At 53.1% G+C, this 16,176-nt stretch overlaps 1 protein-coding gene across 4 annotated transcripts in view; it reads left to right on the top strand.

The window, feature by feature from the left end:
* Window positions 1-10,983: 10,983 nt before the first annotated feature.
* ZC3H18 (zinc finger CCCH-type containing 18) overlaps window positions 10,984-16,176 on the top strand; it is a 51,052-nt gene continuing 45,859 nt past the window's right edge. For all 4 annotated transcript variants that reach the window (XM_059905614.1, XM_059905617.1, XM_059905613.1 and 1 more), the window contains exon 1: window positions 10,984-11,163. The gene's annotated coding sequence lies outside the window, so the exon portion shown is untranslated. The remainder of the gene's footprint in view (window positions 11,164-16,176) is intronic.

Consider the following 16,176-nt stretch of genomic DNA (forward strand, 5'->3'; position numbering starts at 1 on the left):
TGCCGCCCACAGACGTGCTGGGTGCTCACACGCACGCGCCCCGCCACCTTCTCCCCGCCCCCCACCGGCCACCCTTGTGGGGCTGAAGGCAGCCGATGCAGCTTCCCCCGCAGGGACACCGGTGAGAAGAAAGCCCAAGCCCCCTGCCTTCCCCAGGCCGCGGGTTCGCCAGGCTGGAAAGGACCCCGCTAGCCCGCTGAGCCCCTAGAGCCCGACAGGAAGAGGCGGAGACCCAGGGAGGAGGTGCGGAGGGCGTGGACTGGTCCCCTTACCCATGAGGCTGGGATTACTGGGGCGGAGGGCGGGGGGCTCAGATGTCTGGAATCTGAAGGTGAGTCTGGTGCAGGGACCGCCCCCCGAGGGCCTTCCACTGTGATCTGGAGAGGAGGGGACCCTGAGCTGAGCCCGTGCTGGCTGGGAGACTGAGGCCCGGGCAGGGGTGTGAGTGGTCCAGGTGGAGGAGCGGGACTGGGGCCCTGGCCTGGGGGCTCCAGGGAGCAGGGGTGCCCCACCCTTCCTGCTGGGCTGGGACTGCCGCTGTGCACCCCACAGCTGGCACACCTTCTCTCGGCTAGCCTTTGGGAACAGAGCCTGAAGGGGCCCCTCAGCTGGCTCAGAAAGCAGGAATCCCAGCTGTCACCCCCAAGTGGCCAGCGGCCTGGCTCTTCCAAGGCATTTAAAGTGCAGATTCCAGGGCTTCCCTGGTGGCGCAGCGGTTGAGAATCTGCCTGCCAATGCAGGGGACACGGGTTCGAGCCCTGGTCTGGGAAGATCCCACATGCCGCGGAGCAACTGGGCCCGTGTGCCACAACTACTGAGCATGCGCGTCTGGAGCCTGTGCTCCGCAACAAGAGAGGCCGCGATAGTGAGAGGCCCGCGTACCATGATGAAGAGTGGCCCCCGCTCGCCGCAACTAGAGGAAGCCCTCGCACGGAAACGAAGACCCAACACAGTCAAAAATAAATAAATAAATTTAAAAAAATAATAAAGAGCAACTACTTTAAAAAAAAAAAAAAGAAAAAGAGAAAAAAAAAAGAAAGTGCAGATTCCAGTCCCAGGCCCGGAGGCCTCAGGCTGGAGGGACCTGGGTAGCGTGCAGATCCCTGGCCACCAAATCGAGCATCCAGGCGAAGTGCCCTTGAATACATGTCTTCCAGAAAGACCAACAACACCTAGCATCTTCTCTTGTTTCTTTATGTTTTGATCTTGGAACATAATATACTCAGAGAAAGGTGCACAGAACATGAAACAACGGTTGAATGAATAAAGCGAGCACATGGGTGCCATCGCCCGCCCCCACCCTGGGGGCGCCCCATCACTGTCTTCTGTTCTGCCCGCCTCGGAGCTTTCTATAACCAGAGCCACTGCAGCTGTGTCCTGCTTATTCCAGTGACACCGGTGGGGGGGGACTCACCTGGCTGTGTGTAACCAGCTCGTCCGTTTCCCCTGCTGTGTGATTCTCCGCCGTAGGGCTGGACTGCAATATGCCCAAGCGTGATGGACTCTCAGTGGACTTCTGGGTTGTTTCCAGTTTGGGGGAATCAGGCGCCACTGTTGTGAACACTCCTGTACGTGAATCCTGGCTGAGTGCATTTTCATCTGCTTGGTCCCTAAGATGTGATTCCCAGGACCTGGCTGGACACAGAGATGAGTGGACAGGGGGGGGAGGGCTGCTGGGGAGGAGAAAGGGCGGCAGAAGAGACAGCATGCCAGGCAGGTTGTGGTCCCACTGCCCCAAACATGGCAGCCCAGCCCCCCACTGGGGCTGCCTGGAACCCTGGGAGGGCCACACGGAGGGCCCCGCAGTACCCGGGGGGCAGGGGATCTCCCTGGCTCTCCCCGCCACCCCTCACCCACCTCCTGCACCTCCCCCCTCTCCTCCAGGATGGCCCTCCCCTGGGAATTCCGCTCCCAGGACGGCTCTCGACTGCTGTCCTCCTGGCTGGTGCTGAAATCACCACGCTGGACTAGGATCTGTCTTCAGCCTCACGCTAGGCCCTCGCTCTACACCCCTCGCCTTGCTCCTGGGCGCGGGGCTCCTCCTTCTCTCTCTCGGACAGGAAAAAGGTGCCAGAGGGGCAGGGGCGTCGCCGCCCAGCACCTATGTACAGAACGCCTCACCCGCCCTGAGTTCTCACCCACTAGCTCACCTGTGGACAGACCACAGCCCGCAGACTTTCCCGCGTCTCCACCCTCCGGGTGCCCGTGGAGTCCTGCAGCCAGCAACACCCCGCCCAAGCAGCACAGGAACCCTCGGTGGCTTCTCCCAGGTATGAGGCAGTTACGGAGCTCTTGTTCGCAGTAAGACAACTCGCTGACAACTTAGATGTCCACTCAGAGAGGTAAGGACTTGATGCTATGTCCCCACAGCTGGATGCCTGGCAGTTAAAACAGATGTGGTTGAGAAAAACTGATTGGCATGCAATCCACTGAGTTAAAGGGCGGGCTGCAAACAGTAGGTGAGCGCTCTCACCTGTTTGCAAAATGTATTCGTGTCTAATAGCAGCCATCCGCCAGGAGCTTGGCGTGTGCCAGGCATGGGGCCCGGCCCTGGGCATCTTGTGTGGCCATCACAACTACCCCCTCATGGTGGCAACTGTTATTGTCGCCGTTTTTCAGAAGAGAAAGCAGAGCCTCACAGACGCAAGTTGGTTAGCTCAAAGCCACAGAGCTGGTCAATGGTAAAGCTGGTATCTGAACCCAAATCTCTCCTTCTACAAAGTTGGTGTCCTCGGCCATAGGCTCCAGAAATGTCTGGAGAAAAGGGACACCCAGCGCCTGGGTCACCTTGTTTCTCTGTCTGCATCGATAAATGTGGGTTGATTCTGTAGTTAGGAAAAGAGACGAGGGACTTCCCTGGTGGCACAGTGGATAAGACTCCGAGCTACCAATGCGGGGGGCCTGGTTCGATCCCTGGTCAGGGAACTAGATCCCACATGCATGCCGCAACTAAGAGTTCACATGCTGCAACTAAGGAGCCAGTGAGCTGCAACTAAGGAGCCAGTCTGCCGAAACCAAGACCAGGTGCAACCAAATAAATAAATAAATATTTTTAAAATATATTGTAAAAAGAAAGAAAGAAAGAAAAGGAGATGAAATACCCCTCTGAAAGGCTGCCTGTCTCATGGGATCCTTCCTGTATTTGGTCCCAAGGCCCTCCACCCTGCCGCCCTGACACTCCCTGGAACCGTCCAGACGTCTCCACGGCCCAGGATCCAAAGCGTAAATGTCTGGTCCTATGTCGGAGGCCCTTCTGGCTGGTTGGTGGCCACACTGTCTGGTTATGAATGAAAATCTGAGCAGCACGCCTGGGTATTTGGCCATGGGTTCTGCTGGAATCTGGGCAGAGAGGAGTGATGAGGCCAGGCCAGGTGAGGAAGGGGTGGGGTGGGAGGTGCTCCTGGAGAGTGAGGTGATGTCTGCGTAAAGGAAGACGGAGGCAGAGACAGAAGATTGTAGGCGTAAAGAGACTCGGCAGCCTGGTGCTTGAAAGGGGAGAAGTCACGCTCAGGCAGTGAGCTCACACAGGGGCGGGGCACCTGTGGGTGGGGCGCCTGGTCCCCGCCATGGCAGTGCCCCTGCCGCCTTGGTCCTCTGGTGCCGGGTGACTGGCCACCCCCAGCGCAGGACTGACACTGCAGCCTCCTCGTTATCCTGCCTTTCTGTCGGCGGCTCTTCTGCTCGTGATGACGGCTGGGACGGTGTCCGCTGCCTGGCTGGCGCCCACAGGGAGGATGGGCCGGCTGGACGGGGCGTCTGCCTCTCCGTGCGGCCAGACCAGCAGAGAACCGGGCTCCCTACACGGCAGCTCAGCACGCTGTCCCCTGCGTCGCCAAGGCCCAGCCAGATTGAGCGGCTGCTGGAGAGGTCCGTCCCCGCAGGCAGGCAGGCAGGCAGGACCCCTTGGGGCCGTCCTGGAGCCCGGCCACCACCGTCTACTTGTCTTCAGCATAGGAGGCTGCCGGCTGGACCACAGCACGGCCTGCGGGTTCACGTGGGCTCTGTTGGTGGCCAGAGTGGAGGAGGGCGTTGGGGTGTGAAACTGCCGCCCCCGGGTTGTCCACCATGGGAGGGAACCCAGCGTCCTCGATAAAGGCCGCGAGGTGGGAACTGAGCTGACCTTCATCCCTTAGCTCAGTATTCGCTCATCAGGACCTCCCTGGCGGCCCAGCGGTTAAGACGCTGCGCTTTCACTGCTGAGAGCGTCAGTTCGACCCCTGGTGGGGGAACTAAGATCCCACAAGCCATGCGGCGAGGCCAAAAAAAAAAAATCATTCATTCACCAGAACCAGCCTGCCCAGGCCCTGCCGTGCGAGGGGCCCTGGGGCCACATAAACAACACAGCTTCAGGCGAGGAGGTCCCAGGAGCCCTTTCCCCCAACCTCCCCGGGGCCTGTGAACCTCATGAGACAGGGGCAGGCAGCCACCTGTTGGCTGGGTTTCAGGGTCGCCCCTGGAAGTCTCCAGGGAGGGAAGGAGGCCAGGTGGGGTCAGTGCCGGGAACCCCATGAGGCCAGGATGGAGCCTGGAGGGACCAGGGGCCCCACAGGGGTCAGCACCCCTGACGGTGGAGCCCATCCTTTCCTGAGTGGAGCCCTCTCACTGCGTCTGCATAGGGGCTGCAATGTGAGTGGGGTCTGGATGAAGATGGGGGAGTGTGCACGTGTGTGCGTGTCAGGGCCCGCACGTGAGCCTGCGCCCACCTGGGCCCCTCACCACGTGACCGTGAGCTAGTGCAGGGGACGGACAGCATTTGAACGTCCAGGAGCCTGAGGCCCTCCCAGCATGGGACCCCAAATGCCCGGACTGGCGCGCCCTCTGGTGACAGTCCGAGGCAGCGCGGAGGCTGGCTGGCATCCGGTCGCTTGGAGAGGCGAGAACTCCTGGTTCCCTCCTCCCGGTGGATCCGTCCAGCAGATTCATTTTCGCAAATGTGGCTTTCAGACAGAAGCCCTTGTGCGGGGCTCACCCTCGCCCCTGGACAAACTCATAAAGACACACACGCATACGTTGAGGCATTTGGGGCGGGGTCGAGGGGATGAGCCCTGAGCGAAGGCAGAGGGCAAAGTGAGCCTTGGGGAAAACTTCAGGAACCAGCGGAAAGCACCTGGGAGGGGAGGTCCGCGGCACGGAGCCAGTAATGTGTGGCACTGGGAGAGAAAGGTTGCAGATGCAGCCTGCGGACGGGGGAGGTGGGCGTAGAAGGCCCCCTCCCCGGGAGCACAGACCGGCCCTGGTGACGCCTAGAAGCAAATCTTAACAGGGCCCAGTGATCTGCTAAAACCACCTGCAGGGAAGAATAAAGCCTCGCCTTCTTTGGGAGTAGATAATTCATCCACAATGTCCCACAGCAAATTGAAAATACAAGTTGTGCGATGAAAAAGGGCCAGATGGCTGAAAACCAGAGGAAACGCGGCAGACCCCCAGGTGATCCAGACGCAAGAGCTGTCAGACGGGGGTTTTAAAATAATCACCTGCCGCGCCCTTCTTGTCACTGCCCTGCTCAGGACCCTCCCATGGCCCCATGGCTCCTCAGCAGGGCACCCAGCGCCCCCTCCCACCTTGGAAGCAGCTTCGCTTCACCCCTGTATAGATTTATGTATAGATTCGTACACAGAAGCTTGGGATCCATATGTTACAATGCTAAACAATTACAATCTTGTAAGTATTGTGCGATATTACAATCACCTGTAAACATTTGGGCCATTTCTCGTTTTTGCCTTTGTTCTTTCGGTTATTACGAAGGGACCCATGAACATCCTTGCTGGGATGGGCAAGAGAGTCCCAGGCCAGTGGTTCTTACTCTTCCCCGGGGCCTGTTAACCTGCAGCCCGCTGGCCCACAGCCAGCGGTCCTCAAGCAGCAGGAATGGGGCGGGGCCTGAGAATGTGCATTCCTAACAAATCCCCAGGTGCTGCTGCTGTTGGTAATCCAGGGACCCCGCCGTCTAGGGTGGAGCTGCTGATCCCAGGCACTGCTCTCACTAACGCCACGCTGTTTCCCAAGGTGGTCGTGGCCCAATGCAGATTACCACAACGTTAAGTTCCCATCCAGCGTTCCACGATTACGGCCGTGCAGAGGTCTGTCACAGCCCATGGCCACAGCTATTTTATACGATAAGTAATGTTAATGCAGGCCCTCGACTGACCCAAAGGCCCTTGCCTGATGGAACCACACCTATTGTCCCACAGAACGTGGGGGGATGTGCCAGTTAATGTCACAGTGGCTGCCGGTGACAGTGACCCCAAATGACCAGGGCTGGATGAAACAGGTGTTTACGTTTCTCTTACGTAACAGCCACAGCCAGAGTACCTTAATCTGGAGACAGCCTCATTCGCTAGGCCACTTGGGTTTTTTGTTTTTTGTTTTTTTTAATTTTGATTTTAGAGTATTTTATATTTTTATTTATTTATTTATTTATTTGGATGGACATAGTGGTTCTTTTTTATTTATTTATTTTTGGCTGTGTTGGGTCTTCGTTTCTGTGCGAGGGCTTTCTCTAGTTGTGGCAAGTGGGGGCCACTCTTCATCGCAGTGCGTGGGCCTCTCACTATCGCGGCCTCTCTTGTTGCGGAGCACAGGCTCCAGACGCGCAGGCTCAGGAGTTGTGGCTCACGGGCCTAGTTGCTCCGCGGCATGTGGGATCTTCCCAGACCAGGGCTCGAACCCGTGTCCCCTGCATTAGCAGACAGATTCTCAACCACTGCTCCACCAGGGAAGCCCAACCACTTGGGTTTTGTGGTCCAACTGCCTGGGGTGGAATCCCAGCTCTTAGATGTTACAGTTTCTATTTCCCTGACTATAAAACGGAGAGAATGGTGGGGCTGCCTCCCAGGATTCCACAAGGTCGCTGGGCACCAGGCCTGCTGGGAGTCCATATAAGGACAGATGTTTGTGCCTATCACCTCCTGTCTCTTCCTTCCCTCCTGAGAGGGAGGCAGCAGGGGTGAATAGCCCCACTTCGCAGAGCCGGAACACTGAGGCCTAGAGAACACTGCTTGCATCCTTACACCTGGGGACTCAGTGGCTCAAGGTCGAGGATTTAGATTCAGAGAGACCTGGGTTCTAATCCCACCTTGGCCATTTTCTGTCTTTCTAAATGCACCTCCCCGCCCCCCCCCATACACACACACACACACACACACACACACACACACACACTCCGGATGTTGAAAACACTGTGATTAGTAACGCCGGGCGGGAGGGGCGGAGGGGCCAGCGGCGGCCCGGGGGTACAGAGTGGGGGACAGCGTGCTCAGGGGTGGGTCTTATCTGGGGGCAGAGGGAGCTGCTGGAGGGGTCTCAGGCCGGAGTGATGAGATTGGAACCAATCCGAGATTTAGACACATGGCTCTGAGTGCCCGGAGAGGGTAGGGCTCGGGGCAGTGATGGAGCGGGAAACGGGGGGAGTGGCTGGAGCTCTGGCCTTAATCCTGGCAGGTGGTGATGTGGCTGGATCCAGAGGCAAGGGGAGGGAGAAACAGGAGGACACTCAGAGATTCACCTATGAGGAGTCCCCTCCCCCAAGCCTCTCCCACCGCCTCTCAGCTCCCACCCTCCTCCTCTCCTCTACCATCTCCCTTCATTTCTTTCCTTTTATTTTTTAATTTTCATTTATTTATTGATTGATTTTTGGCTGCGCTGGGTCTTTGTTGCTGCGCACAGGCTTTCTCTAGTTGCGGCGAGCGGGGGCTCCTCTTCGTTGCGGTGCGTGGGCTTCTCATTGCTGTGGCTTCTCTTGTTGCAGAGCACAGGCTCTAGTAGGGCAGGCTTCAGTAGTTGTAGTACGCGGGCTCGGTAGTTGTGGCTCGCGGGCTCTAGAGTGCAAGCTCAGTAGTTGTGGTGCACAAGCTTAGTTGCTCTTTTCATTTTTTTAAAAAAGAATAGCTTTATTGAAGTATAATTCATATGCCATAAAGTCTACCCTTTTTTAAAATTAATTTTTATTGGAGTATAGTTGCTTTACAATATTGTTAGTTTCTACTGTACAGCAAAATGAATCAGCTATACATATACAAATATCCCCTCGTTTTTGGATTTCCTTCCCATTTAGGTCACCACAGTGCATTAAGTAGAGTTCCCTGTGCTATACAGTATGTTCTCGATAGTTGTCTATTTTATACCTACTGTCAATAGTGTGTATGTGTCAAACCTAATCTCCCAATTCCTCCCACCCCCAAAAATCTACCCTTTTAAAGTGCACAGTTCAGTGGTTTTTAGTATATTCACAAAGTTGTACAACCATCACAACTGCCTGACTCTGGAACATTTTCATCACCCCTAAAAGAACTTTTGTCCCCATTAAGTGGTCATTCCCCATCCCACCTCCCCCAGCCCCTGGTAACCTCTCACCTACTTTCTGACTCTGTGGATTTGCCTCTTCTGGATATCTCATGTAAATAGAATGTATTTGTCAGCTCAGATGACCATAACAGATACCGCAGATTGGGGGGCTTCAACTACAGACATTTATTTCTCAGAGTTCTTGAACCTGGAAGTCCAGGATCCGGGCTCTGGCGAAAGCCCCCTTCCACCTTCTTGTGTCCTCTTACGGTTGGACCACGGCATCTCTTCTTAGACAGAGTTCAATCTTCTATATGGCTGAGTAGTACTCTACCGTATGGATGGGCCACATTTTTTTTTTGGCCGTGCCACACGGCTTGTAGGATCTTAGTTTCTGGACCAGGGATCGAACCTGGGTCTTTGTCAGTGAAAGGGCCAAGTCCTAACCACCGGACCCCCAGGGAATTCCCTGGACCACATTTTACTGAGCCATCATCAGTTGATGGACACCTAGGTTGTTTCCACTCTGGGGCTGTTGTGAATAACACTGCTGGAACATTCGTGTACAGGTTTTTGTGCGCACGTTTCATTTCTCTGGGAGTGACATCGCCGGGTCAAATGGTAGTCCATGTCAATGCCCTCAATTTCTTCTCTTGCTCATTCATTCACACAGGGTCCACTGCAAAGTGAAAACGTGGGCCCCTTGTTTAAAAATGATTAAGAATCTTAAGGCGAGGACAGCAGAGCATTCGACCAAGCCTAGGGTCCCTCTAAGTGCAGGTTCCTATTGTAACATGGACAGTTTGATGTTCTGCAGGAGGCTCTGTGTGGCTCCACCCTGAGGGCTGTGAAGGCAGTTGGTAAGCTGTAAAAATACTCCCAATGCCACATGATGTCCTTCTGATCAAGGACATTAAGCTGACTGCATTTAGTAAGATACACAGCTGTTTATCCACATGGAAAGAGTGTAAAATTTTAAGCTCTGATATTTAAACGCAGTATCTTTAAAAAACGATTAACTTTTGTGTTGAGCTGATTATTATTTGGTTTTTGTTTCTGTTTTTTTGAGCTGATTATTTTAAAGAAATCAGTGTTAAAAATTCAACTGACTAATCTTGAAGATCTAATTAGCTTTATTCAACAATTTATGAATCAGGCTGCATCCCATGTAGCAAGCAGAAAGGCTTCTAAAAGCTGTACAAAATGGAGGTTGTTACAGGTACAGGAGGGTGAGACAAGGAAGTTAAAAGGGTGGGTTACTTCCAGCAAGGGCACCTTCCCTTAGGGGATGCAGGGGTCTTAGGCAGATCACCTCCTTAGTGCTGACTGATGGGTTTAAATTTCCACTCTAGGGAGAGGCTAAAACTTCAATTAAATTAGGTATTAAGTCTTGATAGGCTTAGCATAAGTGACTCCATTTTGGACCTGTTGCTACTTTTTAACAACATTGGCAACAGTTTTAAATGTTTAAGCTTTCAGTGGTCTATGTCCTTTTGCCAGCCGGGACTCCTATTTTTATTTATTTCCTATGGGGAAAATCCCACCCTGGACCTCTCATTCTAAGACAGCACACACAAAAAATTTGCTTTTCAATTTAAAAGCTAATTAAGGTTGATTTTTTACTACTGAGAACTTTATGGTGCTTCCAGCAAATAGGTTACAAGCCACAGTGTGGCAAAATCCACCAGGACTCTATGAAATTTTCTTTTTAGTTGATCCTGTTTCTTAACCCAAAGATAACACCACAAAATGATGAAGCAAACTTTTCAACACTGGATTGCTTACAAAAAAAATAATAATAATAATAATAATAATAATTAAATGTTTAAGCTTTGACATTTAAGCTCAGTATCTCAAAAAAATGATTAAATTTTGTGTTGGACTCATTATACTTGATAAAGCAGGAGCTATTTAGTCGCACAGAAATAGTCTTTAAAAATGTTTAGGCTTCATTCTTTCAAAGATTTCCTAATTGAATCACCTGGATACATCATGCTTAAGATTCAGTCAGAAATACACCAGAGATGCTCTCTAAAATAATCGATGGGAGGTTGGATGAAACAAAATGATTAATCATCAATAGCACTACATACTTATTTGTGTCTCGACATCACATCAACTCTGTTAATTTTATTATGTCATCATTTCTTAGAATATTTGTTATACAAATAAAAATATTTTCTTTGTAAAAAAAATGTTTAGTCTTTGACATTTAAACTCAGTTTCTCGAAAATGATTAATTTTGCGTTGCACTGATTATATTTAACAGAGAGGGAGCTATTTAGTCCCCGGGAAGAAGTTTAAAATGTTTAAGATTTGCTATTTAAACTCATTTCCCGCAAAGGATTAACTTTGGCTGGGACCTCTCCAGCCGCATGGCAGCACGTAAGTTCCGAGCCCCGACGTCGCAGAACCCACCTCCGCGGGTCCGGTACCGCCCGCTGAGAGCACTGCCAGGCGCGAACCGGCGCTCGCGGGTCACGAGACCGCGCGGCGCGGGAAGCCCACCCTGCGGCTAGGCGGGCGGTGCGGCGGCTCGGAGACCCGCCCCAGGGGCGGTGCCCCGGCCGCGCCTGCGCCGTGCTGGCTCGGGCGGGCGCGCGCCGAGGGGGCGGGGCCGCACGGTGGCGGCCGCGCGGAGGCCGGAAGGAAGCGGACGGAGGGCGTGGCGAGCGAGGGAAGCCCGCCGGCCCGCAGACAACCGTCGCGGCCTGATGACGTCGCACAATGGCCGGCCCCCGCGGGTAGTGGAGCCCGTTTGTTCCGCCCGCGTCGCGCCTCAAGCCGGAGCCTGTGAGGAGCGGAAGGGCTGAGGGACGTCTTCCCCGCGCCGCCCCGACTCCTGCGAAGCCGTGGCCCCCTCTCTGCCCTTGCGCTGAGGTAAGTGGTGGCGACGGCGGCAGGCCGGGCCGGCGGGAGGAGGAGGCCGAGGCGGCCGGGCGGGGAGCGTGGCGGCTGCGCGGAGCCGAGGCCCGGGAGCCCCGCCGCCTCCGCCTCCGCCTCCGCCTCCGCCTCCGGGGAGCGCTCCAGGCTGCCCCCCGCCGAAACGTGGCTTTCGGGCCCCGGGAAGGGGAAGCTGAGCTAGGCACGATCCCACGTTCGGTTCGGGCGAGCCGGCCTGGGGGTCCTGGATTCCCTCAGCTCGAGCGCCCGACAGCTGCTTCCGCTCCCTGCAGTGGGGTTGATCTCCCGAAGCTGTCATTTCTCTTCCGGGATATTCGCGTGGCACTGCTTTCCGCCCACAAAGATGGGGTGGGGGGCGGAAGGAGGCACACAGGTTCGCCCTCCGGATTGGGGATAGGCTCTTCGGGAGCTTTGAGCTCCCCGGAGCCTCCTGGAACTTGCTCCCTCGGCTTCCCGGAGGCACAGGTAGGACCTGTTGGCTGTGTCCCAAGACGCGCGCCACTCTTTGGAATAAAATTCCTTGTGCCCCTTTGGTTAAGAGCCCAAAGGATGCCGGCTCATTGCTGGGAGAACCTAAGACTTAAAGACTTTCAGCCTTACTCTTGCTAAAACTTCAGTTTTACTGACTACTTCATGACAGCTGAGTTTGCCGGCTAGAGTGGTTGATCGTCTTAAATGAGCTGTTCAGTTCTGTATCTGTGAGAGCAGGTCAGTTCTTCAGATCAATTTGGGGAGAATGGACGAAGAGGGCATTTAGAGGCATAGCAGTGCTGTCATCTTTTCTCCTTTGATTCTCATCTCCTTCGTGTTGCCTGTGGAGTGGTCCTGTCCCAGAGCAGAGGTTGGGATTCTCAGGGTGAGCCTGGACCCAGGCTGATTCCCGCTTCCCAGGCAGGGGAGTCTTTGCCTGATGATTTTACAATCTGAGCACATGTGTGGAGCCCAGCCAGCTCTGGAAACCAATCACGTGTGTCCCAGAGGCTGGAACTTGTCTCCGGTTCTGGGTGGGAAACGATCAAACACTGAAGAGGTTTTTTCCTTTTTCACAGATCATCTCAAGGTGAGTGCTTCCTCCCTGAGGAGTCGTTTGATGTCAAGTTTAGTCAGTTTGGGGATGGTGTCTATCACCAACCTTGACATCCTTCCTTTGGATGTTGTAAATCCATGAAGTTATGAGTCTGAATTTTAACCAGATGTAGCAGAACTTGGGCATTCAGATAGGGAGTGCTCTGTTAAAAATTATTAACCTGGAAGGTTAGGCTTGTATTTCTTTGGTGCTCCTTTGCCAAAACCTCTTTGGAACTCCTGTTTTGGTAGTAAATATACAAGCCATAGTAAATATACAAACCATAGGAGGAAAATCAGTCTCATTCAATAGTCACACCCCACGTTTGACCAAAAACCATCTTACCTGGCTTGGGAACTCACCTCACTTACCAGACCAGGCCCTGAACAGCTTCCTGCGGTTTGTCAAAGTGACCCACCGTGAGAGAGGGAAGATTTGCTGCCACTGAGAGTGCCAGGGGAGTGTCCTGCAGGTTCCAAAGGTTGCTGGGAAAGAAAAGTTCCCACATGTTGTATACTGTAGCAGTGTCCTTGCAGTCAGGGTGCAGCCTTCCAGAATGACCGCTGGGAAGCGAGGCAGCACCCACTCTGTCTCTCAGTTCTAGAATAGTCTTCTAAAAAGTAGGCACTTACTTCAAGTTTCTTTCTGGTGTGCAACAGGTAGTTCATCAAGTAATGAGACCTTGTGATTTATTCAGCGAGCGTCTCTCCGTCCCCGTCTGCCAGCGTAGTATGCTGTGGAGACACAGTGATGGACACTGCTATTCTGTTCTCCAGGCACGTTCACTGTCTTGTGGGTCAAAGGACTAAAGAGTTCTAAACTTTGCCAAGAACGCTCGATGACAGGGTGATGGTGTGAGAAGAACAGACTGAGTAAGAATAGTGAGCCTGGGGGTTGTGAAGACGTGACCAGAGGACCCTCCACTTCATTGTGTGCATTTAATAGACCACATGGTTTTCTTGGCTCCTGACACAGAGCACGTACTCAGATATTTGCCGAATTGAACTAATCTCAAAACAGGACACTGATGCCCAGAGAGCCAGTTCACTCGCCCAGAGTGGGGCCTGGAACACACACCGTCTTCTGACCCCCAGCGACACACCCCTTCTGTGCAGCAAGGTGTGCCTCAGGTTGCTTCTGATAAGCAGGAAGATTCTTTGGCATGTTTTCCTCTGCAAGCTGTTCACCTGTGTGTAGCCTCAGATTGGAAAATCCCAGGAGGTTCCACAGGGAAAGAAGAGATGGGACCCCTTTGCTCAGGAGATTGTCAGGGCCTCCTAGGGGTGACTGTGTGTCCCAGTGTGCCTAGGACAGCCAGGCTCATGCCTGCTGTAATGGTTAACAGTGCCCCCTTTCAGTCTCAAACACGCCCCCAAGTTCAGACAATAAGTTATATGGTAGCTCTGCTACCAAGTGCCAGCCGTTTGCTGAGCTTGGAGAACCCAGGTGATTCTGAGCCCTTCCACTCAGGCCCTTCATGGGGCCGGGGGCGGGGGACCTCCCAACAGACTTTGCAAACAGATAGTTGCGGTACACGGTGTGGCGAGTTTGGGCATGTAGTAGAATAATGTACAGCATACTTAGGGCAGGAGTTCTCAGTGGGTGGACCTCAGGAGGTTTTGAACTCCGAAAGTGGGGGATAAATTGTGTATGTCCAGGTTTTTCTAGGGAGAGGAGCCATCCCCTTCCTCGGATTCTCGGAGCAATCCGTGCTGCCCAGAAGGCTGCCAGCGGTAGTCCTCCCCGATAGGAGCAGGTGCACACAGGGCCTTGCACTCTACCACCTTCTGGTCAGCACTGAAAACTGCCCGTGAGAGGAGGGAAGTTAGCTTTGTGCTTGGACGGCTGAAGTGAGTTCCATAATACACACTTCGTGGGGCATGTAGGCTCTGCAAGTTCTTCTTTTTTACACACAGTACAGCAGCCTCAGGATTTTAATTTGAGGCAGCGTTTCCTGTGGTGTCGGTGTAGAAGTGTGCACCTTTGTGAGGGCTTCTTTTACGAGATTCACCTTTAGTGTAAGTGCCTAAGGTTCAAACTTTAGACACATTTAAAATAAAAAAATAAGTGACTGGTGTCACAAGTTTGATTCCCATATGGTCATCACTGTTCTTTAATAGTCCGTGTGCATCATATAGTAGCTTTTCCGTCTCTGTGAAAATGTGTCTTTTTGGTTCTAGAAGGGCTAAGATAGCAACCTAGCTGGATCAGCACAAAACTTTAGAAGGGAGAAAAGAGCAACAGGCAAAATCTCCTGGTTCAGTCCAAGTCCCCGATTTATGTGACGGCTCTGTTCCAAACAAGCACGTGTGAAGTCAGTTAGAGCTCAGGTCCCATTTTCCTGTCGAAACAGTGGCGGTAAGTGGGGATTAGTCCCTGGGCAGGTAGCAGGAGCTCGCGTCATGCATCAGGCCGGCGCCAGCACTGGGCACCTGCTCCGGCAGCGGCTCGGAGATGCAAGCCCGGATTGCGCTCAGTGGCCACGTGGCCTTGGTTTCCTTCTCTGTGAGGGGAGCAGCGTTTGTTTGGAAGGTTGATGCGAGGAACTGGGTCGAGTGCCTGGCAGAGTGGTAGTCTCTCAGCAGGTGGGGGGACTTGATTTTATTGCACACGTGGTCGTGCAGAGTTGATTATCCAGCGTGTGTTGGATGGCTGTCTCCTGAGCACCCAGGAGACTGACCGCAGTCTGGTGGGGAGAGGGGTGTGGGTGTTGGAAGCCATCAGGCTGATCTCATTTAGGTGTCGCAACGACTTCTGCAGCGGATGCTGTTTCCCCGTATTTCAGATGAACAAACTGGGGTCTGGCAAGTTTACGTAATTTGCCCAAGACCCTGAAGCTGGGAAGCAGCAGCAGCGCTGGGATTCAGGTTCTGACTCAGAAGCCCACACTGTGTGCCCTGTTCCATGTGTCCCAGAAAGACATGGCCCACTTGCTTGAGTTCATATAGTTGAAGTTAGACGTTCTTTCTCCCATTTCTTACCCTAGGATTTAAATCGAAGTTTGCCAGAATATAAAGAACAATTTGGTTGGACCTAATCATGACAATGAAACCTTTTGGCACCTGGGCCCCAAGAAGGGGCTGCTATCAAGTTACTAGTGAGGGAGCCTCTGTGCCATGAACAGGATAATAATATGTTGCAAAGCTAGAGTATCAGTTTTGTGGATTTTAAACTAGTTTAAGGGGACACTTAATTTTGATTACCAGTTGATTGATTTCAGAGGTGACTTGGTTCCCAAGGTTGCCATTAGACTTATGATGTGAGAATCAGAATTTGTCAGGTTTCCAGTAGGGATATGTCTGAGGCTCAGTGACCAGCTGCGCGTGGCTGCCTGCCTACAGGGTCCCAGGTGCCAGCCTAAGCAGCTGGGGAATGAAAGTCCCTGCCCTTCTGTGGAGAGGTTTTGTTATATACAATGTAATAAAAACTGTACAAGGGTAGGCAGAGGACATCATACACAAAGGAAAATCTCCTATGTTTTACTGATGTCATTAGCTAAGGAGGGAGGCTGCCGGTTTGCCACTGGCCCCTGACTGGCTGCCCTAACGCCCCCACGCTGTCTGGAAGAGGTGCGGGTGCCGGGCCCTGTCCGCGGTAGGCTTCTTGCCTTGCTCGTTGCCCTGGGCTGCAGGGGTGATGTGTGTGGTGACAGGCTGTGCCCTGCACAGGGAAGCCAGGAAGCCACGGGGCAGCAAAATACTCCATTTTAGGGCTAACTTTTTAATAATTCTTTCCAGTAGTCCTACCTCTGGATAGTGTAGTTAGAAGACTGAAAAGTGAATCATTTTCAAAGCTGTCTACTTTTAAGTGACTTTGAATGGATTGGTTGGTTTGTAAATTTCTTTTACTGCTAACCATTTAGTTTATTTATAAAGTGATGAATTTTAAGTGACTTGTCCTCATGTTTGCTGAATTTTAATAAT

Source organism: Balaenoptera ricei, chromosome 19 (genome assembly GCF_028023285.1).
Source record: "Balaenoptera ricei isolate mBalRic1 chromosome 19, mBalRic1.hap2, whole genome shotgun sequence".
Taxonomy (NCBI): domain Eukaryota; kingdom Metazoa; phylum Chordata; class Mammalia; order Artiodactyla; family Balaenopteridae; genus Balaenoptera; species Balaenoptera ricei.